General features: G+C 35.9%; 1 protein-coding gene and 1 long non-coding RNA gene across 2 annotated transcripts in view; one reads left to right on the forward strand and one right to left on the reverse strand.

The window, feature by feature from the left end:
- The window catches only part of LOC150080506 (uncharacterized), a 55594-nt gene extending 54092 nt beyond the window's left edge, over positions 1–1502 (reverse strand). Inside the window, exon 1 of the long non-coding RNA XR_016547425.1 lies at positions 1288–1502. This is a non-coding gene — a long non-coding RNA (uncharacterized LOC150080506). The remainder of the gene's footprint in view (positions 1–1287) is intronic.
- Positions 1503–1940: 438 nt separating this feature from the next.
- Positions 1941–27433, forward strand: part of zfh1 (Zn finger homeodomain 1) — a 516729-nt gene continuing 491236 nt past the window's right edge. The window contains exon 1 of the mRNA XM_090381889.1: positions 1941–1973. The gene's annotated coding sequence lies outside the window, so the exon portion shown is untranslated. The remainder of the gene's footprint in view (positions 1974–27433) is intronic.

The raw sequence follows: 27433 nt of genomic DNA on the forward strand, positions 1-27433 counted from the left end.
GTGCCATTAAAATAGTAATATATGAATTCAGGGACCTAGTATAAAAGTCTCCTAATATAATTTTTTTTTCTGTGGTAGGGGAAACTCAGAAAATAACAGGTTACTCTTTGGTGAAACAGATTTTTAATGCTAGAACATTTTATTTGTGTATTTTAATGTGTACTTCTGATTATTTACTATCAGTTCAATAAAGCAGCTTTATATTAATTATCTTCCACCGTTAACTACTTTCTTGTTGCTGTAAAAGTATGCTTATTTTGAAAATCAGCTGAATAATCCCTATTTAAAGGAGGCAATTTCTTTTTTTCCCAAAGAGCCTTTCCATTGTAAGTTTATTGTATGCCATATAAAAATTAATAATGCAAACGCAGAGTAACACTATCACCAGGGCTGCTACAGTGGAGGTGTGTGTGATTGATACACTATAAATGTTAAACCATCTGGGGGAAAGGGATTCTAAAATTGGAGGGGTTAATATTTGAAGTTATGCTACTGTACAAACAAGTGTCCGAAAGCTTATCCAGAAATTTCGGGAAAATGTTCAGCCCAGCAAACAGACAAACGAAATTTTGCAATGCAAAAATAACCTCTTAATGATGTATAACCTATTATAATAGGCTGCTACCATGTAATTATTACTGAAGTTCTTAATGGCATTTTGTAAATAACTATTAATAATTTTAAAGCACCTAATCATAATTTGACATTTTTTTTTCAAGTGATCAAAAGCATTGGCTAGCAACTGGGATACTCAACTCCTTTAACTCTAATTTTTAAAAAGGAAATACGCTATATGCTAAGGTATTACACCAATGTCACCTGACTCCGAAATTGGCACTAGGTACTATAATATTATATTCCCGATAGGTGGCGCCAGCATGCACATCACTATATTCTGAACCAGATAACGTTGTCCATCTCGGTGTAATTTTGACACTGTAAAACTAACTTGTCAACAAGTAAATACGTATAAACACAGACATGAGTATATTTAAATATACATTTTAAAACGTTTGTAACTATATAAGTACAACTATAATATATTTAAGTATATGTAGTATAAATAATTATTCATGTATATGAAATTCGAGTAGACGCCAAGTAACTGATACTCAAGTACAAACTAAGATATAAATGAATTTTCTAAAAGGCAATCTGCATATTATAGCACACCTAACATACGCCACATATAATTATACAAAAATGCCACTAAATGACATGTTTGGTTGTCGATATACTGTTATCACAATTCCTTAAAAAATGGATTGCCTGCTTGTTTCTTCTTACCGTTGCTCTTGTTCAATGAAAGGTAGGCCTAACAGAAGAAGGGTTTCTAAACAATCACCTTAGTATTCCAGGTATCAAATTGATCGTCCTGACGTTTTAGAAAACTTTTGATAATATCTCTTCTTCTGTTAACCGAACTAAGTACTTGCAAGCAGAGGGATGCGGTTTTACCTTTAAAGCATTACTCTCGGCGCTTTCAAGAATCGAGTTGTTATGCTGTGTGGCTTACGGATTGTTTCGTGACTCACAAGGCGGAGCAACCTGATAGGTGCAAAGTCATCCACCAATCAGAGAACACTGGTACCCAACCAATGGCAATGTTTCGCCTGCAGAAATCATTGATTAGATCACTTCCCTGTCACTTTAGTCCTATGGGTGTGGGGCATCGTCGACGCATCAGCTTTCAGGTTTCACCTTCATAAGAGGATCACTCTGGCACACCTTTAAACGAACTTTTTATGAGCAACACGGAGACTGAAAGGCGGTCCACCGAAGAATACTCATATAGTTATCGTATTCATTTTATAAAGTTGTCAACGCGTGAGGAAACGCAATTGAGGTACGCATGTGTACATCAACGAGTATGTTTTGGACTGGTGCCGGGAGTCATTGAAAGAATGAAATCATGGCAGAGCAGGGTCTCAGGTGTACAAGAAGGAAACAAGCCAACCCCCGGAGAAAAAACGGTAGGGTGTCGCTTTGTTACCATGGAAATAAGTGTATACAATCGTATGAAGTGAAAGAATATCATCCTTTAATATTAGTGAGTCATTGTATGGTTTGATTGATTAGCACGTGTAGTAAGCTGAACATTTGTATAACTAGATTGTGCATGTATTATTTGTAGAATGTAAGGTAAGAAAGCAGTAGACTGGTGGTGACAGATATATTTCTACGTGTCAGGTTAAATTATGTGTAACATATAGACTTCTCTATTAAATATCTTGACACCTATAACTTTTATAAATATTTTCAAAGAAGAAGATGCATGTCAGTTTGTTGTTGCTCTGCGGCTTTACTATAGTCTGCTTCTGAAAAAAATCTTTAAATATGCCTATTAATTCATCAGAATATTTAAGATAAGAATGTAGCATTGTTAGAACTGACATTCACTAAAAGAAAAAGTGTTAGGTTTTTAGGCTCGATTATTAATATTTATATAAACAAGTTATTGATGCTAGAGGAATACCCACCTTTGTTTATAACGCCTAGGCGAAAAAAGCTGACAGACAGGTTGTATAGACTTCATAATAAATGAATGGAGAGAACGTAATCCTTTAAATTTTCTGTTGATGGAATTGCATTTCTATTTATCGAAATATTCCGATTTTTATTCGGAATTGAATTTATATTTTGACAACGTTGAATGATACAGAATTCGAAGTATAAGTTTATATTACTTCTTGCGTATCCAGCGAGAAGTGGGTGTCGTAGAAAATAACACGTGAGACAACTCTGCACCATGTGCATTAGCGCAGGCGCATTGCTCAAATGGTGATTATTTGTTACGTTAACTCCTCCAACGTTTTTTTTTCTTCTTTTTTTTTTGTTTTATTTTATTTGGTGGTTGGTTGGTTGCTAATCTAACTATATATATTTCAGCATTGATAATATACTGACAGGCAGTCACGTTTTATACAGGTGGAAATTTAGAATGCAATATTATCAATCTGTAGTTACAAGGAAGGATGAAAAGGTATACTATGTAAAGAATGAAAGTGTTGTACAGTATGAGCACAATTATTGAACATATATGTTTTTATTTACTTACATTTTCTTTATATTCGAAAACTGATGTTAATTCTCTCCCCATTAACCGATTCTTAAGAATCTTCTCAGTAATTAAAAATACAGGATACGTATTATCTCCACAAATAACTTCATAAACACCTGAGTTCTGGCGCTTTATTTAGTGTATAATCATATGGAAATATTCAGGCTGTTATTCTATATCTTTTTGAAGAATCGCTCTTAGAGTGCACGTGGGTTGCCATGGAGATCCACCATAGCTGTAGCCCCAAATTTCATATCCACACACATAATCCCGAAATATATTTCGCATAATTGAAGTTGACTGTGACAAAGTCATCACAATATGAAATAAGTGAGAATGTTAGCTAAATTCAGGTTAATATGCTTGAGACATATTATGTAGTTAACAATTCTGTATGATTTTCATTTGTTTTACGAAAACTTTACGCTTTTTTTTTTTTTTTTTTGCAACATATCTACCATATTTAGGAAGACAAGAATGACAGTAAATATCATTATTTAATGATCCTGAAATGTTTTTCATCCTGCTCTCCTCGCTAGTAATATTCATGAATCTTGAGGTATAATATGCAGGTCAGGTGGGATTGTCCGAAACCCTTACTAACAAATTGGCAGCACACCCCTGAATATGTAGCATCAACAAAAATATTTCAACTTTATAATAATAAAGTTGAAATAAATCAAAATATTATATAATGTATTCAATGTAATATATTTTATAAAAACCAGGATATTTTTAAAAATCTGAGCATCAGATAATCTTAGCCGAGTTAACAACCCATGCCCATCACACGAATTTTTATTTCCTGCCATTGGGTTATTAATTTGCTTGTGTCCCTCTGTCCTTGACTCTCTTTGAACTTGAATTACTCAAAGGCTAACCAAGTTTTTAACCTGATTCCTTTTTCAGTCGGTTTTATTTAGCAGTAAAATTGCAATAATAATAATAATAAATTTTCAAATTCCGAGAATTGATTTAGTTCCAAGTGAAACTAACTTGAGATTTTCTTTGAAGAGAAGACAATTTCTTAGCTTTTGTCATCACAATCAAAAAATCTCGGGGTCAGACTTTCAAACGAAGTTGGCATTTTGCTCATGGTAATATTCATACGTAGCAGTTTCCTGATAATTTTTGTGCAATGATTGTAATTTTTTTTAAGGATAGTTGTAAAAGATTATCAAATTGCATTTTTAGACATTTTATTAACCGAGTTCGCCCCACTGGCAGCGAAGGGAGAGGTTACTTTGATATTAATCTTTACTTCTTCTCAGAAACAGTTTTGGCGAAATATTCTCTATGGGTATTCTAGTATTTTAATAATTTGTAAGCATATGAAGAAGATTCAAATGATTCACAACTTCTTGTACTGGATATGTCGGAAATTAGATTTCGCCTGTAGTATTTCCCAGTTAAGTGATGGGAATTGTCAACATAACCTTGGATGACAAGTGTAGAGTCCGCATAACTACATCTTAAAAAAATAAACATATGCTATTTTTATAATAAAACTTGATAATTAAAATTTTCGTTTGCGTTTCTGTTTTTGCAAAGGGATATCTGTATTTTCAAACCTTGTTATCGTCATTGACTATAATTATATTAAATTTGATATAGTGCTTGCAGAAAAGTTCATTGTCGTACCGAATACAAGAAATCAAAGATAATCAGAGTTACATATAGAGTGAAGCAAATTTGTATCTTACTGATGTGAAAACTCAAGAAGCAAGAATTTATACTGAAATTTAATATCAGCAGGGACGAATTTATCTTAGAGAAGTTAGATAATTGTCTAGCGGGCTCCATAGCAAGTCCTGGCCCTGGTACTATTGCATTTTGTTTTGATATTAGGCATGTGCTTTAAAGCACCATAATTCTATAGCTATTATTTTGTTGTTGTTTTAATCAACAATAGCATTAAATTAGTGTTTCCAGCATCATTACCTGACGATTTTTCCTGTAGGTGCCCATAAGTGGATATTTTGTCTCTATAAACATGCCCCTAAATACAAGGATGGATCTAGGATAGATATTTGGAATAATCTCTCAGAGATTATGCCAAAAACATATTCTTGAACATTGTATGTTTACATTATCTGTAAAAAGAACATTTTTTTTTATTCTTTTACCAAATAATGCAGAAGTTTTAATGTTCAAGAATGTCTTACTTGTAAAAAGAACAACTCTGCAAAAAAGTATGAAGGTTAGACCGCCCTGTTCGAATATCGGTGATCTTAGTGTCACTATATACAATTTTACCACCCCCACAACTTTTTATTGTTTATATGCCACAGTATACAGGGCTGAGACAAGTTATTTTTAGTGTTTGACTATACCCTGCAGGCCTGGGCAACCTGCTGCCCATTTCGAAATTTTCAACTACAGTAGTTTAGTTTTCCAAACAGCAGTGACTCTTTTTTCTTTCAAATACAGTACTTTCGTTTTGTTTGTACTCTCTTCATATATGCCTTTGAATGGACAAGTTTAAAATAGTCGACCAAACAACTAGTTTTTGGGTGAGGCTATCCCGAAAAAGATGGAAAGAGTTACATTTTTTTTAAAACAGTACCATTTTATTTAGAAGTCACATGAAATTTTTATGCTTACATGTATTTCTTAAGTGGTAAACTGCAGCCATTATCAACTCACTGCAGGATGGAAGCCTCCTAAACAATTCATGTTGAGGGAAATGGACCATAATCTGCCACTCTGGTCCAGTGTGGGCTGGCAGACCGACCGTATTTACAGTCAGGAGCTTGAACCGCGGTGTACTCAAAGAGCGTGTGCTACTGCACTCACGCTCCTGACCACTCGGCTACAGAGGCCTCTTCTTAAGTGGTACTATTTTCAGTTTAATTAAATGTTTGTCAAGTTGACTGTACAGAGGGAATAATCATTAACACTGTTGGGACTAAAGTACTTATAATCTCTTAAATCTGGGACATTCAGTTTTAAAAATATGATGTATTATACGATAACATTCCAGGTTAAGTAATAGTATTCGCCATATAGTACAGTACAAGGAAGCCACAGGCTTTTGCTGCACTGGCAAAAAAAAAAAAAAAAAACAATTTCACACATCCATTCCCTCTAAAATTTTGTTGTCCAGTTCCTCCTTGAATTTATTTAAGTTATCAACTTCCACAACAACAGATGGAAGTTTGTTCCAGCAATCAACTACTCGCTGGCTAAATGCACATTTCCGCACATCTATTCTACAACCGTCTTTCCTCAATCTGAATTTATGCCCACTCAGGTTCGTAATCTGGCAAGCAGAAGAATCGCGTCAGAATTCACCGCGCTCAACCCAATCAAGGCCTTATACACTTCGATCAGATCACCTCGCAGGTGCCTCGTCTCCAGTTTGCAATTTGCAGAACTTAAGTCTTTCTTGGTAAGAGAACACTTCATTCCTCTCACCAATCTTGTTGCCCTTCTCTGTACATGCTCAAGCACTCTGCATCCTTCCTAAAATGAGGCCTCCATACCTGTACGCAGTACTCAAGGCGTGGTCTGACCATTGCCTTATACAAAGGGATAATCACCTCCTTTTCTCTACTAGCAAAATTCCTGTATATCATTGACAATACCCCATGACCATCTCTGGTAGCCTGTCGGCACTGCCCAGAAAACTGAGCAATGAGAATCTTTTTCATATTCACGTGGTAGTAGTAGTAGTAGTAGTAGTAGTGTGGCACGTGATGCAAGAAAGCAAGTGTATGAGCTTATGCAGCATCAGCCAAAAAAAAAATCACACCATTCCCTCCAAATGCCTGTCCAGTTCCTCCTTAAATTTATTTAACCTATCAACTTCCACAACGACAGATGGAAGTTTGTTCCAGCAATTAACCACCCGCTGGCTAAAGGCAAATTTCCGCACATCTATTCTACATCTATCCTTTCTTAATTTGAACTTATGTCCCCGTAGGTTCGTAATCTGAACAAGTGGAAGGATCCCATCAGAATTCAGCGTGCTCAACCCATTCAAGGCCTTATAGACCTCAATCAGATCACCGCGCAGGTGCCTAGTCTCCAGCCACTGCAATTTGCAGTGGCTGGAGACTAGGCTCTACATCCTTCCTAAAATGAGGCCTCCAGACCTGTACGCAGTACTCAAGGCGTGGCCTGACCATTGCCTTATACAGAGGGACAATCACCTCCTTTTCCCTGCTAGCAAAATATCTATATATCATTGACAAAACCCCATGACCTGCCCTAGCAGCCTGTCTGCATTGCTCAGAAAACTTCATATCTGACTGCACAATTACTCCCAGATCTTTTTCATTTTGTACCACCTTAAGTGTAGTACCACACAGTTGGTACGTTTCTCTGGGGTTACTTCTACCCATATGCAGTACTTTGCATTTGTCAAGGTTAAACTTCAGTTGCCACTTCTTAGCCCATCTGCCCAAATTATCTAGATCCTGTTGCAGTAGCACACTGTCATTAACAACCCTGCCAACCTTTGTGTCATCTGCAAACTTCGACATTAAGCCTGATATACCTTCATCAATATCATTGATAAATACACAAAACAACAGTGGACCCAACACCGAACCCTGTGGGACTCCACTAATAACATTAGTCCACGAAGAGCAGCACCCATTGATTACCACCCTCTGTCTTCTCCCACTTAACCATCCTTTTATCCATTGTAGCAACTTACCCTTAATACCATTCTGCTCCAATTTGTACAGTAGTCTTCCATGCGCAACAGTGTCAAAAGCTTTCCTGAAATCCAAGTATATGATATCAAAATTATTTTTTGCATCCAGTTCCTTTGTGACCACATCATAATAACCAATCAAATTTGTCAGACAAGACTTTCCCTTAACAAACCCATGCTGTGTCTGAATTATTGCTGCAGTCTTGTCTAGATGATCCTGCAATGCATCTTTAACCAGTGACTCCATTATTTTACCCGGAACAGAAGTTAAACTAACTGGTCTGTAATTACTCGTGTCACCCTTCGATCCACCTTTGTGAATTGGGGATACATTTGCACATCTCCAGTCCGTGGGAACCTCCCCTGAGTCCAAGGATGCTCTCATAATTATGGCTAAGGGTTTGCTTAGTTGCTTTGGTAGAGAGATAGAAATGAACAGCGAGACCTTTTCATGTTTGGAGAGGTCTCTGAGCAGCGTAGAAATGACAGAACCCCCATGAGCGGCTAGGACAACTCAACGATATACAGGAATTTTTGCCAGTAGGGGTAAGAAGGTGTTAAGGCAACGGTTAGGCGACATCTTGAGTACTGCATACAGGTGTGGAAGCCTCATATGCGAAAGGATGTAGATCTGTGGGAACGAGTTCTTTTACCAGGAAAGAAGGTTTCAGTTCTGAAAATTGCAGCGCCTGGAGACAAGACAAGACAACGCGAGATCTGATTGAGGTGTTTAAGGATTTGAATGGATTGAGTAGGCTTAGTGCCGATGAAAACCTTCCTCTTCCTCAGACTACACATGAAAAGGAAGGTTTTCATTGGTCTTCCTCACACATGAAGAGCCATAAATTCTAATTAAAAAAGGATGGATGCAAGATGTGCGAAAATTTTCTTTCAACCAGAGAGTGATTGATTGTTGGAACAAACATCCACTTGGTGTTTTGGAAGTAGGTATGAATAGTTTAAATAAATTTAAGGAAGAATCGACAAATTGTTAGAGGGTATGGATAGGTGAGGTGGGTTATTATTTTTTTATGGCTGTTGCTGCATAAGTTTGTTTCCTTGCATCATTTTCCTCTACTAATACTAATTAATATATTTTTTAATTAAGTAATTATTATTTTTTTTATCTTGTTTTATTTATTTTTATTTTTGGTTGGTTGTTTACGGTAGAGCCGTCTGTTCTGTCGAAGGCTCTACCTTTACATCCGAAACGTTACGGCATGTACTAGTTTTTTTTTTTTTTTTGTATAGCACATTACTTATTTTATGAGTTAAAACCTTTTAAATATTGTAATTACGCAGATAAATTAAAATAGTTCATTTAATACTGACTAACATAGTGGTCGGTATTTCTTCTTGAATTCGTACCTGCGTGATTGATGTCTTCCAATTCCAAGAAATAATACAGTTAAATTATAATAAATTGATGGATATTATTAAACTTTAAGATGGAATCCCATTAAATTATAACAAATTGCTTTATGAGACGCGTATTAAACGACCCATTTGTTTTTGACATGATATCATTTTTGTTCTGCTGTCGTTGATGTAATGTATTACAGAGAATGAATGAATTCAGTATTTTTATAATTTACAGGTCGTCGTTTTCCTCAGTATATATATTGAACGATTCTTCGGAGTTCTGAAGTCTTTCTAATTAGATGACATCAAATTTTGTTCTTTAATGTCTACCAGTAATTATTCACCGGAACCATTTTCTCGAAAGTTCTGTCTTCAACAACTAACTATATTATTCAAACTTACCCCATGAAATCCCTATTGGCCTTGTTCCGGGGTAGATGCTTCAATCGCATCTCTCTTGTCCCCGATCTGCATCACTTCGAAATCTGGTCAATAAATGCATTCTCCTCTCTTCTATGACTTTCCAATTGCATAGAAGAAACCTCAGCTCTATGCTTTCTTATTAAATGTCAACATCTTCGGAGCCTGCCTTGCACTCACTTTTTAGAAGGTTAAGTTCTCGGTCTCTACACTGCCGAAATTGACGTCCGCTTCTTGTAAGACTTCACGCAAAAAATGCGACGGATGTTTAGAATAAGATTTTCGGCCTTGCTAATGTTCACGAGATTGACCACTATTTGCAGAGGTGTAGCATAGGAGAGATTGCTCACAGCTGTCGTTGAAAACAATGCACCATAATACACTCATTTTCGACAGTGCATCATGAAGAAAACACATTATGCGAATATCGGCCTGTTTTAAGCCCTCTTTCACAAAAACATTAATTAAATATCACTGCACTTCCTGCGGTATGTTAAAGAGATGTGTGAAATGACTCTCGAAAAATGGAACCGATCCCCATCTTTGTTTACGAGAAATAATGAAAAATTATGAACCCCTCTCCCTTTTGTATAATGTGTATGAAAAACTTACAGCCAGAGACGGACTCTCTGAAAACATAATGAAATTTTAAAACGTTTTCTGCCGCTTCATTGGTCTGCACACCTGGCTGAATCTGGAGCAGTGCCTGGACGAGAATATAGTGAACGAAGGATTTCCTTGGCTGTAAAGTTGGAAGGGGCACAGGAGTTAAGCAATTTAATGGTGTAAAATCATGTGGTATACACTGATTGTCCAAGCGAAAGTTATGGAACATCCCTGTGATGCAAAAAATTGTGTGCAACTACGAAATGTGCAAATATTTTTCCCTATAAAAGTAATTAGCGATTAGGTTGGAACTATTTCAAAGTATAAGCTGAACGATGAGCATATGAAAACAAACAGCTAACAGAATTTCAGAGAGGTATGATGTCATATTGGGGGGGGGGGGGTTCTATTGCCTAGGAATTAAACATTTCCAAGACGACAATTGGTAACCTGAAAAAATCGAACCATGTGGCACCGAATTCAAGAAATATCCACGTAGGGGTAAAATACCGACTGACATGGACCAAAGTCCTGAGACTGATATTTAAATCTACCCATCAATCCCTAGAAAATCTGAGTTTGGAGAGCGACCTGCCAAAGGAAATCTGTAAATATTTCCAATGCCTTTGGTAATGTTCACTAGGTTGACCGCTATTTGCAGCGGTGTAGCATAAACAAAAACAAATTCTTACTGTCATCTGGTATAAGGCACGTGAACCTGGACTGTAGATCAAAGGAATCGGTTCTGTGAAGCGACGAGTCAAACTACATGCTCTTTCAGTCTAACGGAGATGCTGGATATGAAGGCTGCTCGGAAAACGCTTACCACTGAATATGTTGTCCGAACTGTGAAGTTGGATGGAGGTATTATGGGTTGGGGATTTCTCGTGGTAGTCTACGTCCACTGGTCACAATGCATATGGTACCACGAATACTGTGTCATACATTGATCTTCTGGACAATTCTCTGTAGCCTACTTTGCGACTATTTTTTTATGGAAGCGACCACCTTCCAACACGACAGTGCTCGATGCAACAAAGCAATGACTGTACGCGTGGTTTGAGGATAATAATAAAGCGGAACATTGCCAACACAGATTTAAACTCAGTTAAACATTTTTAGGATGAATTGAAATGCAGAATTAGGGCAAGACAGAATTAGTGGAACTCACAAATGCTTCAAAGGAATATTCCACCAGCCTTATACTAGAAATGAATAGAAAGTCTTCCACAGCATACTTAATAGTGTTGGTCCAGCCAAAAGCGGACCAAAACTATCAATTTCTTTTGACTAAATACATGTTTCGTTCATAATTACAACTGTCCAACAGTTGATATTTAAATTTAATGACCTAAAATCTGAAATAAAAAAACAGTAAGCCAACTAATTATATAACACTTTCATTAAATATATAGATCACTAAATACCGATATAGTACTGGTATTATAAAGGCTAAATGATGTAGGAAAACGAACTTATTTTTCTGCCTGTGAAAAATTTTTATCTGCCCACTGTGGCAGGCATATATTCCAATGATCTTACAACACACTGTCCGAAAGTAAACTTTAGCATTAGCATTAGTAGAGGCACATGATGCAAGCTTTTGCAGCATCAGCCAAAATAAAAAAAACAAAAACTCTCCCATTTCACCCCTCCGCTCATTCCAAATACCTGTCCAGCCCAGCCTTAAATTTATTTAGGCTAGGCTATCAACTTCCACAACAAAGGATGGAAGTCTGTTCCACCAACCAACTACCCGCTGGCTAAAGGCAAACTTCCGCACATCTATCCTACATCTGTCTTTCCTCAATTTGAATTTATGCCCTCTCAGGTGATTATTCTGAGCAAGAGGAAGAATCCCATCAGCATTGAGCATGCTCAAACCCAAAGCTTTATACACCTCGCAGGTGCCTAGTCTCCAGACACTGTAATTTGCAAAACTTAAGCCTTTCTTCGTAAGAGCAACCCTTTGTTCCATTCTCTAATCTTGTTGCCTTCTCTGTACTCGTTCCAACAGCTCCACATCCTTCTTAAAATGAGTTCTCCAGACCTGTATACAGTACTCAAGGTGTGGCCTGACCATTGCCTTATACAAGGGGATAATCACCTCCTTATCCCTGCTAGAAAAATTCCTGTATATCAAGTATACAAAATTCCTGTATATTGACAAGATACCATGAGCTACTCTTGCAGACCGTCTGCACTGCTCAGAAACTTTATATCTACCTGCACAATTACCCCCAGGTCCTTTTCGTTCTCTGCCACTGTCAGTGTAGTACCACAGAGTTTATAGGTTACTCTGGGGTTACTGCTTCCCATATGTAGTACTTTACATGAGATCTCATACTGTATCAGATCTAGCCTTCTGTTGCACCCCAAAATTTTATGTTTTTGTCCCCTGGTTCTTGTTTTACTATATAGTTGAATACAGAAAGAGAAAGGATTGGAAAAAGAATAAATCATTTATAATGGAAGAAATCATCACAACAATATGTTGTTCAATGGATCTAATTGATACTCGGGACCCTACAGGATATTTCACGAATCCTTACTCAGAGAAATTTGTTTATATATTGACATGACTTACTGAAGATAACTGAATTTCTCCTTTAACACAGATGACCATTCGGGACTGAATTCAGACATCCGTCCATACTTCTCCCAACTAACTATATTATATTAACCAACACCATTAAACCCGTTAGCTCTTGTTGTTCCAACCCTGACGTCTAAGGCAGATGCTTTGGTCGCTTTACCCTCGTCCTGATAATGCTAATGTAACTGGTAGAATTCAGCGTAGGATGCACTGAAGTTACTCCGGACACCTCTGCAATGTTCAGCAATCTCCAAAATAGAATTCTCATGTGCAAACACGGATATTTATTACATGTAAAGGCAATAACACAATTTCCCTAAGAGTTTGAACTTTTGAAACGCCATGCATAGTGCGAATTGAAAGCCGGACAACTTAAAAAATATAATAATTAAAACATTTGAAAAATTTATGTTATGTGATGTACAGATATATAAGGAACAAAAACCGAACTGGTTATTATGGCAGAGGTTTTCAAATCGTGGGTCGCAACCCCAGCACTTCCGGATCGGAAATTTCTTTTAAATGTTAAGAGGTTTTAAATTTGATTGGTGGATCAACTTCATAAAATTTTATTGTATGAAGTTACAACATTGGTTTATTTGATATTATTATTGTATTAGGGTCATTCATTACATAAACCCGTATTTGTGTCTGTGAATAGCGTGTGTTCTCTGGTCGATTTGCCTGTTTTGATAGACGAAAAAACCGAATTTTCTATTTTCTTGAGGAGAGGGGGGACCTTGCTATCTACGCCTGAGACCAACTAACCCAGCCACGGAGTGGAAAAAGCCCATTAAAGTTCCTCGCGTTAATGACGGGATTCGAACCCGGGCCTTTTCCACCAGGTGTGGGTAAGAAGGTGACGGTGACACTGTGCTACACGCGCAGACTAGGTTTATTTGATATATAGATTAAAATTTAATTATTAAAAGTAAGTAATATATTTATTTCTTGCTCAGCTTCAACCCAAATGAAATCATTAGTTTTATTTGCGGGGAGGTCTCACCAATTCAAAAAAATCGTTTGAACATGACCTTGACCAACATTGGTTGGTCAAGGTTTGTCTTTGCTTGTCTTTACTTTTGGATCGTATTGTACATTAATACTATGTTAATGTAATTAATTGCATTCTGCATCTCAAGAGCATTAAGTGCCTCAGAACTGTTATATATTGTTCACTAAAAACAATAGTTAATTGCAATTAAGGAGAAGGATCCCAATAGGCCACTCTGTAAGTGGGCCGTTGTACTTCTCGCGAACGTCTTGAGCATGCGAATTTCAAGTATTCTCGAGTGAGTTTGAAAAATGAAAAATAAAGGTTACCCGACAAAGCATTTATGAATAGAGGAATTTGATAAAGCTTCTACATACGTGAAACTTATCTCCAAGCATGAGGATCAATATGTCGAAAAGATGAAAATAAAATGAAACTAAAATCATGAAAATTAAAAGGAACTTAGAAAACACTTAAAACTCCGAATACTCTGAAAAAAAAGTTCACTTTTCTATGAAAAATTCCCCATTATTAAAAATTAAAGATCGTAAGACGTGAAGGAACTCAGAGTCCTAACACTCGGCTTTCGTGAGCGTCATCAGTTGGTCCAAATGTTAAATGTGAAGATGGCTCCATTTAAGAGAGGTTTTAAGTCTCGCGATTCACTTGTATAATGCGCAGACGTGAAGAATTAATACAGTTCTGTTGCCATGTCTGCAGGCAACTTGACATTAATGTCAGGTTGCCTGCAGATTTTTATTTATGAATTTCGCAAAATCATTCAATGGGAAAAGTTTCATATGTTAGTAAACTTGTAACCAGGTTTTAATTTTACTAGCATTTGGGCTGTATACTAAAGACGAATTTACATTTTGCACTTTAGATGTACATTCCGGATGATTCGTCTAAAGTGAAAAAGTATAAATTGAATTTCATCTAAATGTCCAAAAGTAAACAGTGAATGAAGTAAATTGAATTCCTATTTTTGATGAATCGAGTGATTGATTCATCCACAGTGAAAAGAGAGTGACACGTATAAACATGTATTTTTCTTGCAATCACAGTTTGTTTTCAAACTGTGATTGCAGCTGTCAGATATTTGCATAATAATCTATAATAATGGCATTTAATTGGAAGGATGAGCTTATGCATATATTTTTGGAAGTCTCCAAAAATTGTGAGTGCCTGAACTATAAGTATCGGGATCATCCATGGCAAAATTCTGTTAATAGTTTTGTTGATGCTCCGCCGTTTGATCCACGGCCTTATCCACCAACGACGTGTTTTTTTTTTTTTTTTTTTTTTTGAATTTAGTACATTCTTCTGCAAGGGCTACATATTAAACAACGTTTTGGAAACTTCTGAAATGAAACTGCATTGTTAAAAATATTGAATTGTATAAATTGTGTCAGCTTTCAACTCTGTTTCACTGTGGATGAATCATCTGGGATGTAGATCCATAATACAAAATGTAAATTCGCCTTAAGGGGAGGCGAATGTACATTTCGACTGAGCTCTGTCCTGGAGTAATGAATAAACTTTTTTGATTGGTAGTAGTAGCAGGCTCTAACGTTATATATCGTTGTAGAATATTTCACAGTAGCACTACTTGAATATTATAACTGAAAGTAGAATCCTTGTAATTGTTAAACTCCGAACCTAGTTTATTGTAAGAAGAAAACATTAGGTCAAGTTGGCGTTTGCGCTATAGAAAATATGTTTAAGATGACGGCTAATTGTCTATGGTGTGGCAGAATAATATATTTATTTATTTATTGAGATTTAAACCCTGTACAGAGTTTGCCCTAGGAGGGTTACGGATTTCATACCAGTTTTGACTAGTTAATAGGGCTACATTAATATAATGTATGGGATTATGAATATAAGTAGTACAACACTTTATATTAGATAAAATTGCACTATAGTTAACCATCAGAAATAATATAATATAGAATTATACTTAGTTGCAGAGACTTTACGTTTATTTTAAGGTTAATAACTGGAAGTTGTTTTCAGTTAGGACACCTGGTGAAATAATCAGCAGACTAGAAGAACACTTGTAAATGGCAGGCCTTCATTAGAACTGGATAAGTAGAAATGTTTATAACAAGGCTTGAGCTCTGCGTTTCTTACTGTTGTTGTTGTCATCTAGGCAGAGAGGAACTATATTACCTGGAAAGAAGTGTTCGAGACAGTCAAGGTTATTAAGCTTAGAGCGTCATTGGGTGTTACAGGCACAATATTTCCCTCCTTGAGGGTCTGGCACAGCTCTGGAGATATCAGGGGTGTTAATTTTCTTCATTATGAGTTGAGACAAGGTAGTAAGGTTCCTAGCAGCAACAAGAAGTTTCCAACGGATGACTTACAGGTTGGCAAGCATCACCGACTTCGAGATGGTTGGTGGGTTCCGAGTAATTTTATTTGGTCATCGGAGGATCCAGTATTCAATGTTGAGGAATTCGACAGATCACTAGATGAGACAGAAAACCAAATTACAGATGCATACATTAAAACTGGAGTAAAGCGTCGTTCAGTATATTTGATAATCACTTTGTTTTGATTTTTATTTCTTTAAAGTGTTGGAGAAATGTAAAGTTCTCAGATGAGATGAGAACTTTACATTTCTCCAACATTTCTTCAGTGCCATTGATATAGATTGTTATGTAATTCTTCAGTTTTTTTTTTCGTAAATATCATTTAGGCTGATTTTCTGTGGTTCATGTCAAGGCCAATTGAGTTTAAGTAGATTTGACGTTCGATTAACGGTTGAGTAGCCTGCCCAGTTTTTGTGGAAACTTGTTTTGGGTCATCAATAGTGATAAAGAGCTTCAGTTCATCCACATATGATAGAATAACGGGACTATTTCAGAGGAATGGCTTAAGTGTGAGAGCAAACAATAGGTTGGAGAGAACTCCATCATATCAGAATCCTCTTGAAATAGTCTATTCATGAAGAAACTTTTGTAGGTGATTGAAAGGTGCCTCTCCTGAAGAATAGCTGCCAAGGTTAGAAGAATATTTCCACGAATGTTGAAATTTTGTAAAATATTAAGAATAGCTGAAACAGTGATCTGTCAAAGGCAGACTTGATGTCAAAGAAGATAAACTTCAATTTGAGATTTGTTGTTGAGAACTTCCTGAATTATTGACTAGCGTCAATCATTTTCACAAGAGTGCTTCGGTGATTGCAATTAAGCCAGTTTGTAGTGACGGCTTCAAACTCCAAAAAAAATTTCTCAGTACTTAAAGCCTTCACTACAAACTAGCTTAATTGCAATCAGGTTTTTTTGTTTTAAATCAAATGAAGTTAGTATATAATTATGTTATTTTATTATTGTGGTACATTACTATAAAGCAGTATATTTGCTTCTACATCACCGTTGTTGGTGTTGGTGATTGTAGTCAGCTGTTCATCAATCATGGAGGTACTTGTTCAATGATATACCCATGCACGCGGGGTAATCCAAGAGTACGACATCATCAGAACCACATAGCGCATTTGGATTCAAGAACATCTGGAACTCAATAGCTCAGTGAATGCATTGTGAGACATATTGTGTTTCCTTGTGTCTTCGCATATTCGAAACAAGTGTAGATTTATATGATTGTAGCAGCTTTATGAATAAAGCTCAGTTTTAAATTTGAAAACGATATAATTGCAATTATAACACGAGCTGCCACCGATGAAAAGTATCTTTCAACTTCAGCAAGCTACGGGAATTGAAGCTAACCGTTTTTACTCCTTGGGGAAGACCAGAGGGCGGTAACTATTGTACTAGCCAAGACGGCATTTTATAATAACGTACACATCAATACAAGTTTCATTAATCGTGCATCATGTCATCCATTTTCTAACTGTTGTGAAGTCGAAAAATTTTATTTGTAATAAGAAACAATATACTTGTGTACTCTCTTTCCCGCTGTCTTATTCACTGCATTTTTTTACTCACCTCTAACTTTCATTATGATAAATTTTCCCTGTAGTTAAATAGTTCTAGATTTTCTCTGTATAAAGGACATATTGTTACAGAACTAGTCGTCACCATCAATCACTACAGATGAAGAGAGAGAGAGAGAGAGCCTGTGTGTGTGTATGTATTTTGAAGAAAAACGCTCTTTTTGATTGTCGAACATACGGCGATTCATTTTTCATCATGCACCACACTACTGTAATCTTACAGCATGCAAAGTTCAGATTGACTAGTGATACCTTATTCACTCTGAGCTATAGATTAGTCTGCGTGGTTAGCACAGTGGTATCGTCACCGTCCTCCCCACACCGGGTGGAAAAGGCCCGGGTTCGAATACCGTCGATGACGCGAGGAACTTTAGTGGGCGTTTTTTACTCTGTGGCTGAGTTAGTCGGTCTCAAGCGTAGATAGCAAGGTTTTTTCGTCCAGCAAACAGGCAAATCGACCAGAGAACACACGCAATTTACAGACAAAATAAATATGGGTAGATGTAATCATTTACAGGGGACTCTAATATCATAATTTTTTTGAGCTATAGATTAGTCTGCGTGTGTAGCACAGTGGTATAGTCACCATTTTTCCCACACCGAATGGAAAAGGCCCTGGTTTGAATCCCTTTGATGACGCGAAGAATTTTAATAGACTTTTTTCACATTGTGGCTAAGTTAGTCGGTTTCAGGCGTAGATAGCAAGGTTTCCCCCGCAGAAACTGTGGTTTTTCGTCCAGCAAAACAGACAAATCGACTATAGAACACGCAATTAACACACATAAGACACACAACACGGCATATGAATTTAATTATTCGGGTGGTCTAATATAATAGTTTTTGAGCTACTGTAATACAGATTATATATTCTTTAACTCTTTTGGTACTGATATCGGAACTGTGCGATTCTAAGCACGCAATATTTTCTCGAACTATCTATAAGTTAATATCACATTGTGCCTTCGTATTATTGATGTGTTGGTATTAGTATGATTTACTAACACTTCTTATACTACAGCCGAGTGGGTAAAGTACCTGCCCGGCAACCCAAAGGTCGCGGGTTCGATTCCCGCCTCGGGCTTGGATCAAAGTACTGCAAAAACCTTGGGAGGTGCAATATGGCCACAGAAGCCAATGCGCCAACTACCAAATCAAAAAAATCAGCTTATACTACTACTACTGATCTACTTTAAGATTTGTTCATTGGCCTCTGAAACACTGCTATCTTATTAATAGGCGAAAATAGTTTTGGAATGTTTTGTTTTATAGCTTAAGTGCTAAACCATTTTCTGTGGAAATTTTCAGTACAATAGCTGAATAATTAATAAATAAATAAATCTTTACTGCACAATAATTATAAATACCCTTCAGACCAAAGGTCAAGAATTTTCAACTTCAAGATACTAACGTTTCTTCTTACAATATTAAATTAAATATTAAATACTTATTAATAGGCGAAAATAGTTTTGGAATGTTTTGTTTTATAGCTTAAGTGCTAAACCATTTTCTGTGGAAATTTTCAGTACAATAGCTGAATAATTAATAAATAAATAAATCTTTACTGCACAATAATTATAAATACCCTTCAGCCCAAAGGTCAAGAATTTTCAACTTCAAGATACTAACATTCTTCTTACAATATTAAAATTTAATTAAAAATCATTCGAAAATTACTTAACATTTAAAAAATTAAATAGAATACGTTGTATCCGAGTGATCAAGTAGAAGTACAAAGTTACGCTTGCTACGTTTAATTTAATTTGAATTTTAATTAAAGCTAATTAATAATAACTAGAAAACAACTTAACAATTAAAATGTAATACGACTATAACATATAAACAGAAAAATTATTTATTTAATAGAAGTTGTTGTAGTAGGGTTTTAGGAGCATCAACGACGAAGGTCATATTACTCCTTATATACTGTCTGTAAATTGCGTATGTTCTGTGGTCGATTTTATGTTTTCTGGACGAAAAACCCGAGTTTCCTGCAGAAAAAAACCACCACGCTACCTACTCTTGAGACCGACTAACTCAACCACCTTGCTAAAATGGCCCATAAAAATTCCTCACATCATCGCTGGGACTTCAACTCAGCTCTTTCCACCTTGTGTGGGAGAACGGCGATTCTACCAACTGTACTACCCACGAAGGCGTTAATAGAAGTATTTTAGTGTTAGAATGGCCAAGTAACACAACGAAATCTTTTATGCATCTGCAGGAAAACAAAATTCTGAATCACTTATACTTTTCCTAATATCAAAAAGTGACCATCCAATTCCACTTTGAACTGTACCTCATGCGCCTTGCAATGTAGATTGTAACTTATTCCAGTGATCTGTAATTCTGCTCAAATAGTGTTTGGCGTAAAATCTTCTAAACAAGCTATCATCTTATGGCCTGCCGACTATTTTTTGCAATTGGACATCCAGTTTTCTCTCTGGGTGCACTGCAGATGATGACAGCTCTTTTTCTTCTAATGCTAATGTTCCTCAAGGTTCGTTTTTTTTCACCTACTCTTTTCCTCTTGTACATTAATGATCTTCCACTGACTGTAAATCCTATCTATAGTTTTTCTGATAATGGCATACACTACATTCCATCCTCCAGTTTGAGAAACCTTTTAAAACTTATTGCAGTCCTGTCTTATTTCTCGCAAAAAAAAGTCTTCTTCTTGTATGCTCATCTTTGATGACGGATTTCTTAGATTTCTGGACAAGGTCACATATCTTTATTAGAAATTACCCAGACTTCTAATCTTTTTTAGCATAAGCATATCACAAATACACATACACATATTCATAATTTTTTTTTTTATATATTTTCCTTCACCCGCTCTCGGAGGTACTTTTCTTCTAAACAACTATGCACTGCACAATTCTCAAATCCATCCTACCGTGGAATATTGTTCTAACATCTGGGGTGGCCTAAAACTTCTATCAAGCTTCTTGATTTCATCCAAAAGAGGGCTGTCAGGTTAATTAAATACCCATATTTTACAAAGTCTCTCTCTCTCTCTCTCTCTCTCTCTCTCTCTCTCTCTCTCTCTCTCTCTCTCTCTCTCTCTCTCTCTCTCATCATCATCATAATTGTCAATTTCCGCTGCATGCTTTTCTATAAATACTTCCATGGGCATTGTTCTTCTGAATTGGAATCTGTAATTTTCCCACTCTCTTCCAAAACAATTCGAACACGTACGTACCTCAACCAGTCAGCACCCATTCACTGTCCAGCTCAAAACTCACAGAACCAACTTTTCGCCTTTCTCATTTATCTCTTCTAATTCTGTTCTCTTTAACAACCTTCTTTCACATGTACAAGTATTTTCCCAAAAATTGCAATAAATTAGAAATTCAGTTATAATGTCAATAGGTATCTTTTGTCTTCTTAGCCCTTACCCGTGCACGGTACTAAGTACTGTAGTTTCTAAAAAAAATTGCCTTAACAATGACGGTGTGAGCTAGCACGTTGTTGTGATGCAACAACACTTGTCCAGCCAGAACCTCTGCCATCTCTGTGAAAAATGCTTTAGACATCAGTCAGTTGTTCTTGGAAACGTATTCTGAGTGGATAATAAAAGAAAATGATGAGCATGATCTTGAATTTTGAGTTTTTTTGTTTTTTTTTTAGACCTTGGAGAACTTAGTGTTTTATACATTTCGCTTTGTTTTCTTCTTCGAATCATAAATCACACAAAATATCATATTTCGTCTCTTATGATGATGTTATCCAGAAAGTTTGGTTCTGTTTGAATTTTGTCCAAAATGTTGATGCAAATCTATCCTCAACACATTGGTACTGAGGTCGACATGTAGACATGTATAGTATCTTATATATAGCGGCTCCGGAACGCTAGTTTGACTCCGCCTTGGTACACTGTGATGATATAGTACTCCTTAAAACGGTCAGAAATGTGTGTAATGCTAAGTTTGTGGAATGGCACTGAGGTTGATCAAATTTTTATCATCTTAGTACAAACCATCTTCATTTCGAGACTGACGGTTGCAATTTGACAAACACTCTCTATATCCAGTCTTCATTTGAAAATTTTGCATTTGGTAGTGGATGACTATCAGAATGTTTATCATTTTGATAGTCATCTTTTGACTGGCTGAACAATTTTCCACACGTTTTCAAATTTTAATCGGTTTTCGCTGTTGTTGAACGATAGGATCGAACATCATGGATGTTTGTTCTTCCATCAGGAAATTCCACTGGAAAATTCTCTCCTTCGACATTTCTAATCCCCCCCCCCCATAACTTCTTATAACAATTTGTAACTTTCAGTGGGGATTTTCATTTAGTTTAACCAGAAATTTCAGCTTCACACTTCGTTCCATAAAATTTTCAAATATTTAAATATTTTTCTGAAGTAAAAAAAGAGCTTTTTTTTTTTTATAAAGAAGTCTTTCAGTATTGTATTGCTCCAACTTTTCAACTGTGTATGTATGTACCTCATTCAAAATAATCGTGTCGTAATTGAATTATCTCTATATAATTGTAATTTATTTTGGGTTTACTGTAATTACGGTTTTGTAGATCCTCAGTAGTTCTGAAAATACGGTCCGCCGTGGACTGTACCAAAATGCAAAAAACAGATGCGCAGCTGGATTACTTTTTTTTTTTTTTTTTCCCCTTTTCTTTTCTTTTCTTTTCCGGTGGCGTGCGAATGAGGATATATATGGTCTGTTGTTCACATGTCGAAAATGTTTTGAAAATATTGTTTTATACCTCTTCCTTGATTTGTTGGAGCATGCGCAAAAAAAAAAAAAATAAATAAATAAAATAAAAATTAAGGATACTAACATTATAAAACGTTTGTTAATATCCAAATTTCGCTATTTCCAAATTTCCCGAAATTTTTCTATTAGTATTTCATCACTGATAGTCATCATCCAGTAACTCCCATGCATTTTATTTTTTGTCCTGGAGTAAAGATGATAATTCTACCTCATATATTCCAGAACAAACAGAAATGCAATGGACTGGTTAAATGATGAATGTTAGCGATGACGGTTCTCTGTTTCCTATTATTCTTAATTTCTGTAGTGCACTCGTGTGATCTTTAATTGAAAAGTAGTTCGCTATGTCATTTAAATTGCGAACTTGTATAAGTGCTTGATTGAGCATTCTTATTCTACTTACAGTTTTGCAGTTTATCTGACGTTTATACTGTATACTAGCTACCCGTGTGCCTTTGCATCATATCTGTTGTGTTTATTAGACATTTAACTCCATATTTCATGCTCGAATAGTAGTCTGTTTTGTATAACAGAATCATCATCATTTCTGTGCATTTGTCCAGGCTTTGAAAAGAATTGAACCCTCAAACTTTATTGTATGAAACACTGTTGTCCCAGAAACCAAGATAATTAATTACACAATGAACGTATCATCATAATTACAATAAGGACAAATTCTCAAAATTCCAGTAGGCAACAAATTAACAGTCAGTTAATTAATCAAGTTAGAATCAAAGGATAAACCACTAGCTCGTTTCAATGGATAACGATTTGTCAAGGGCAGATCCATTGTCGGGGTAACGGGGACAGTTACATCCCCCTCCAAAAATAATTCCAGAATTGTACAGTTCTTACATGTTTTTTTCTGCGTTATCTGTAACCTATTCTGTTATCCCATGTTCTCTCCATAAAAAATTCATGAAGGCTGGATTCGCCCTTGCGATTCGATTACACGTGTGACATTTTATCAGGCTCGGAATGGATTCCGCAACTTAGTACTGGTTTGTCATATGCATTAGTAATGTCATGTATACGCTTTAACTGCTTTATAACGTATTATCCTGATGTTTCATAAAATTTTCCATTTTCAGCCCAGTAAGTTTTTACCATAGAAAATATTAAATTCAATTTTTTTTTTTTTTTTTTGCATTTGCTATGTATCTGACTGTATACACAGTAGTTTTGAAGACCAAATTAATAATTCTACTCCCAGGACTCTCATATACTTTAAATTTCATTAGTATCTGCATCTAATCACTAGCTGTCATCTACAATTTGAGTTGCCATCATCTATTTATAAATGGCAGATTGAATAAAATTATACCTGCTATAATACCTTAGTGTCCCATCACGTGTTCTGCAAGCATGGTTTGAATTGAGCTCTAAACACAGATGTTACTACGGAAAAGAGATCTTGCCAAAACAGTGATCACATAAGTCCTCTTTCTTCTAAGAAAGAAGACTAAAATTGCTTTACCGCATTGCAATCAGACCGTAATGCCTGCACACATGCTTCAGATTTCAAAGAGAAACTAAATTTCTGAATTCAGCTAAATGGGAAATTTTTGAGTAGCGTGGATTCCCAGTTATAGCACGTTTCGACTATAATTGAGCCTAATCACAGAGTATGTAAATGATCTCTACCATCCGAAGTTTTGTAAAATTGAAATTCTTGTTTACATTATGGGGTATTTTATTCGTATTTATTTATTATTTATTTTATCTGCTGAAATTATCTACCCATGGCATGCTGCAAGTCTTATGAGGCGGATGAGAAAGGTCCCCTGCGCGTCTCTGACGAGCAGAAACCGTCATAAGATAACCCATGTTACGTAAAAATTGAAAGTTTCCCCTTTTTTGAAGAGGGATTTTGGATTGTTTAAAATTTGCACCGGGACAACTAAGGCCACGAGGCGCAAGAAATTTAAGGACTAAAAACTATTGGGCTGTCATCCGAATAACTGGTACACGATGAGAAAAAAAAAAAGCCCATAAAAGCTTCTACTGCCCGACGAGAAGCATTTCTCAAGTTTGAGCAAGACAAGTATCAAACGGAGGCCTTTTCCACATGGTGTAAGATCCCAGCGACTCCAGCCACCTCGCTACCTAAAGGGGTCTTTAAAAAAAAAAAAAGTGAGCTATTAGCATCTATCTCTGTACTGTGTTGACTTTTCTGTATGGTGGAAAATAATAGTTCAAGTCAAACATTTGTATATTCTATTATCGCTAAAATAAAACGTAGGGATTTTTGTCCAACTTTAATATTAACAATGTTGATATTTTAATAAAAAAATTTCTGACTGATAAACTTAATATTCTCTAATGTATGCTAATAGTTTAAATTGAATTCGAAGTATTTTAAAATTTTAAATAAATAAAAAATAACTATAATATAAATATATCTTATTAAGAATGAAATTTAGAAACTAAAAATACTTTATTTAAATTTCCGTTTTATGGGTAATATGCGTATAAATATATATTGAATGAAAACTTATAACTTGATTATATCAACTATCTTAAATTAAGATCGGTTACAACGATGATCAAATTATATCTCAAGTCACCTCTATTATTGCTTTACAGATTTCACATAGTGGACATCTTATTATGCGGCCAAGGTACTAAATTTTTTTTAATAGCACTGAATGACTTTCTAGTTGTCATTTATATGACTGTGCATAATATACAGTAGTTAATTATTTCGTATTTTTCTTTCATTTACTTCATTAGTCACCATCCTTCGATTTCAGAATTTTTGAAACTGTTCAGTAGAACATTTATATAATTGCGATTTATCCATCTGGTTATAAAAATGAATTCCATTCATGTACTCTTATGAGACAATTGTACAGGATTCTACGAGGAGAAATATTCCGAAGTTAAATAATTTCTTTTGAGGAACTGAAGAGTGACCAAATTAACTTCTTAAGAACCTGAAGCGGTAGTCATCATATGACGTTGACAGGGAAATTAAAACTAATTGAAAGTGTAATAATTGGAAAGTACAAAGGACTGAGATTTTAAGAAGGACAAAATGGCGAAAGAGTTAACTGATATTAGCTCAGGGATGACAGCAGCCCCAATACAAAATATGAATTATGCCACATAATGATCATATTTAAATATTACTGACCAGATTCATACAATCCTTAGCGAAGCATAATAAAGGTTCTTTTTGGCTAAATATTTCAATAATTAAAAGCTAAATTAGCATTACAATTAATTAAAGAAGATTTAGATAGAGTCTAGGTAAATGTGTTTCAAAAAACAGCTGAAAAAAATATAATTACATCTGTAGGAAGGGACGGGCGACAGAAATTAACAGGGATCAGCATTCTGTAACAATAAAGCTTGTTTTGGAAGAAAGGGGGAAGTCTGCGGTTGTGGTAGAGTTTCAGGCGCATCAGTGACATCAGCTATATTGCGCGGTACATATGTTATGTCTGTAAATTGCGTGTATTCTGGATGAAAAATCTGAGTTTCCCGGGGAGAAAAAACCATCCGACTAATTCAGCCACAAAAATTTCTTGGGTCATTGATGGAATTCGAACTCGAGTCTTTTCCACCCGGTATTGGGGTCGGGGGAGAGACACTCTCTGATAAGTTCTTTGATGTGACCAAAGAACTTATCACGCATACATTGTGAGAAAATGAATGGACCTATAAGATCCATTAAACGTCGAGTGTATAAAAACGCATAGATAAACGAAAATATACACCCATTCTATTTAATAGATGTCAGAGCTGTTTCAGGGAAGTAACAAAATTCTTTTAATTTCTTAATGTCTCAGAGGATTCTTAAAATGTTTTTTATGTTTTAACATTTGTTTTTAAAGTGTTTAAAGAATGGGCTCATTGTTTAAATTGGTTTCAAAGCATTTAAATTGTTTTTAAAGTATGGACTTATTGTCTTCTCTCACTCAAAGATTTGGGTTGGTGATTTGATGTATTTTGGGGTCCGCAGGTCTCCGATTCCGTGGTGCACTGGATCATTGATTTTGTCTGTCAGTGTGAGGAATTCATGTAAATTAATTGCATAGCTAATTTAACAACGGAGAGTATCAGCACAGAAGTGTTCTACAAGACATCATAGAGGTAATTCCTCCTTTTTTTTAAAAATTAAATAATCATTCTATATGCATTGGAGTACAATTTATTAAGTGTACATTGGGTGACACTCCTGTGACCAAAAACAGTTTGTTCATGTGAGAAACCGAAAAAGGGTCAATAGAATCGTGTAGTCTAATAGTCTACTGTCGCTCTGCTTAGATGATCACATACAATAGTATCTAGAGTGTACTGAGATTGGCCCAACAACCAGAAAACATCTAGCCAACGGCACTTCTGTGGCCTTTTTTTTAAAAATTAAATAATCATTCTATATGCATTGGAGTACAATTTATTAAGTGTACATTGGGTGACACTCCTGTGACCAAAAACAGTTTGTTCATGTGAGAAACCGAAAAAGGGTCAATAGAATCGTGTAGTCTAATAGTCTACTGTCACTCTGCTTAGATGATCACATACAATAGTATCTAGAGTGTACTGAGATTGGCCCAACAACCAGAAAACATCTAGCCAACGGCACTTCTGTGGTCAGAAACAATTTGTTCATGTGAAAGATCGAAAGATGGTGAACAGAATCGTATAGTCTAACAAATGCGCTACAATCAGTCAAATGGCAACACACTGATGTGCAAAGGGGTATTCGGAACGCACAATTCATCGATCCCTATTACGGATGGTGTATGGCAACAAAAGATCTTACTGAGCCCTACTGTTGTCAGCTAAAAAGAAGCAATCACAGGTATAACGGGCACTGGGAACACCAATACTGGACATTTGAGGTCTGCAAAAAGGTCATGTGGTCCGACGAATCCTAGTTCTGGTTGCTCCAGGCTGACGGGAGGATCAGGGTGTATGGTGACAGCAGCATCAATCAGTGAGCTCATCATGGAGGGTGTCAGCACTACAGATTGATGGTGGAATTATTAGCGTGGGAAATGTTTTCGTTGTATACATTAAGTC

The sequence above is a fragment of the Mastigoproctus giganteus genome, chromosome 9 (genome assembly GCF_048544385.1).
Source record: "Mastigoproctus giganteus isolate SK-2022 chromosome 9, ASM4854438v1, whole genome shotgun sequence".
Taxonomy (NCBI): domain Eukaryota; kingdom Metazoa; phylum Arthropoda; class Arachnida; order Uropygi; family Thelyphonidae; genus Mastigoproctus; species Mastigoproctus giganteus.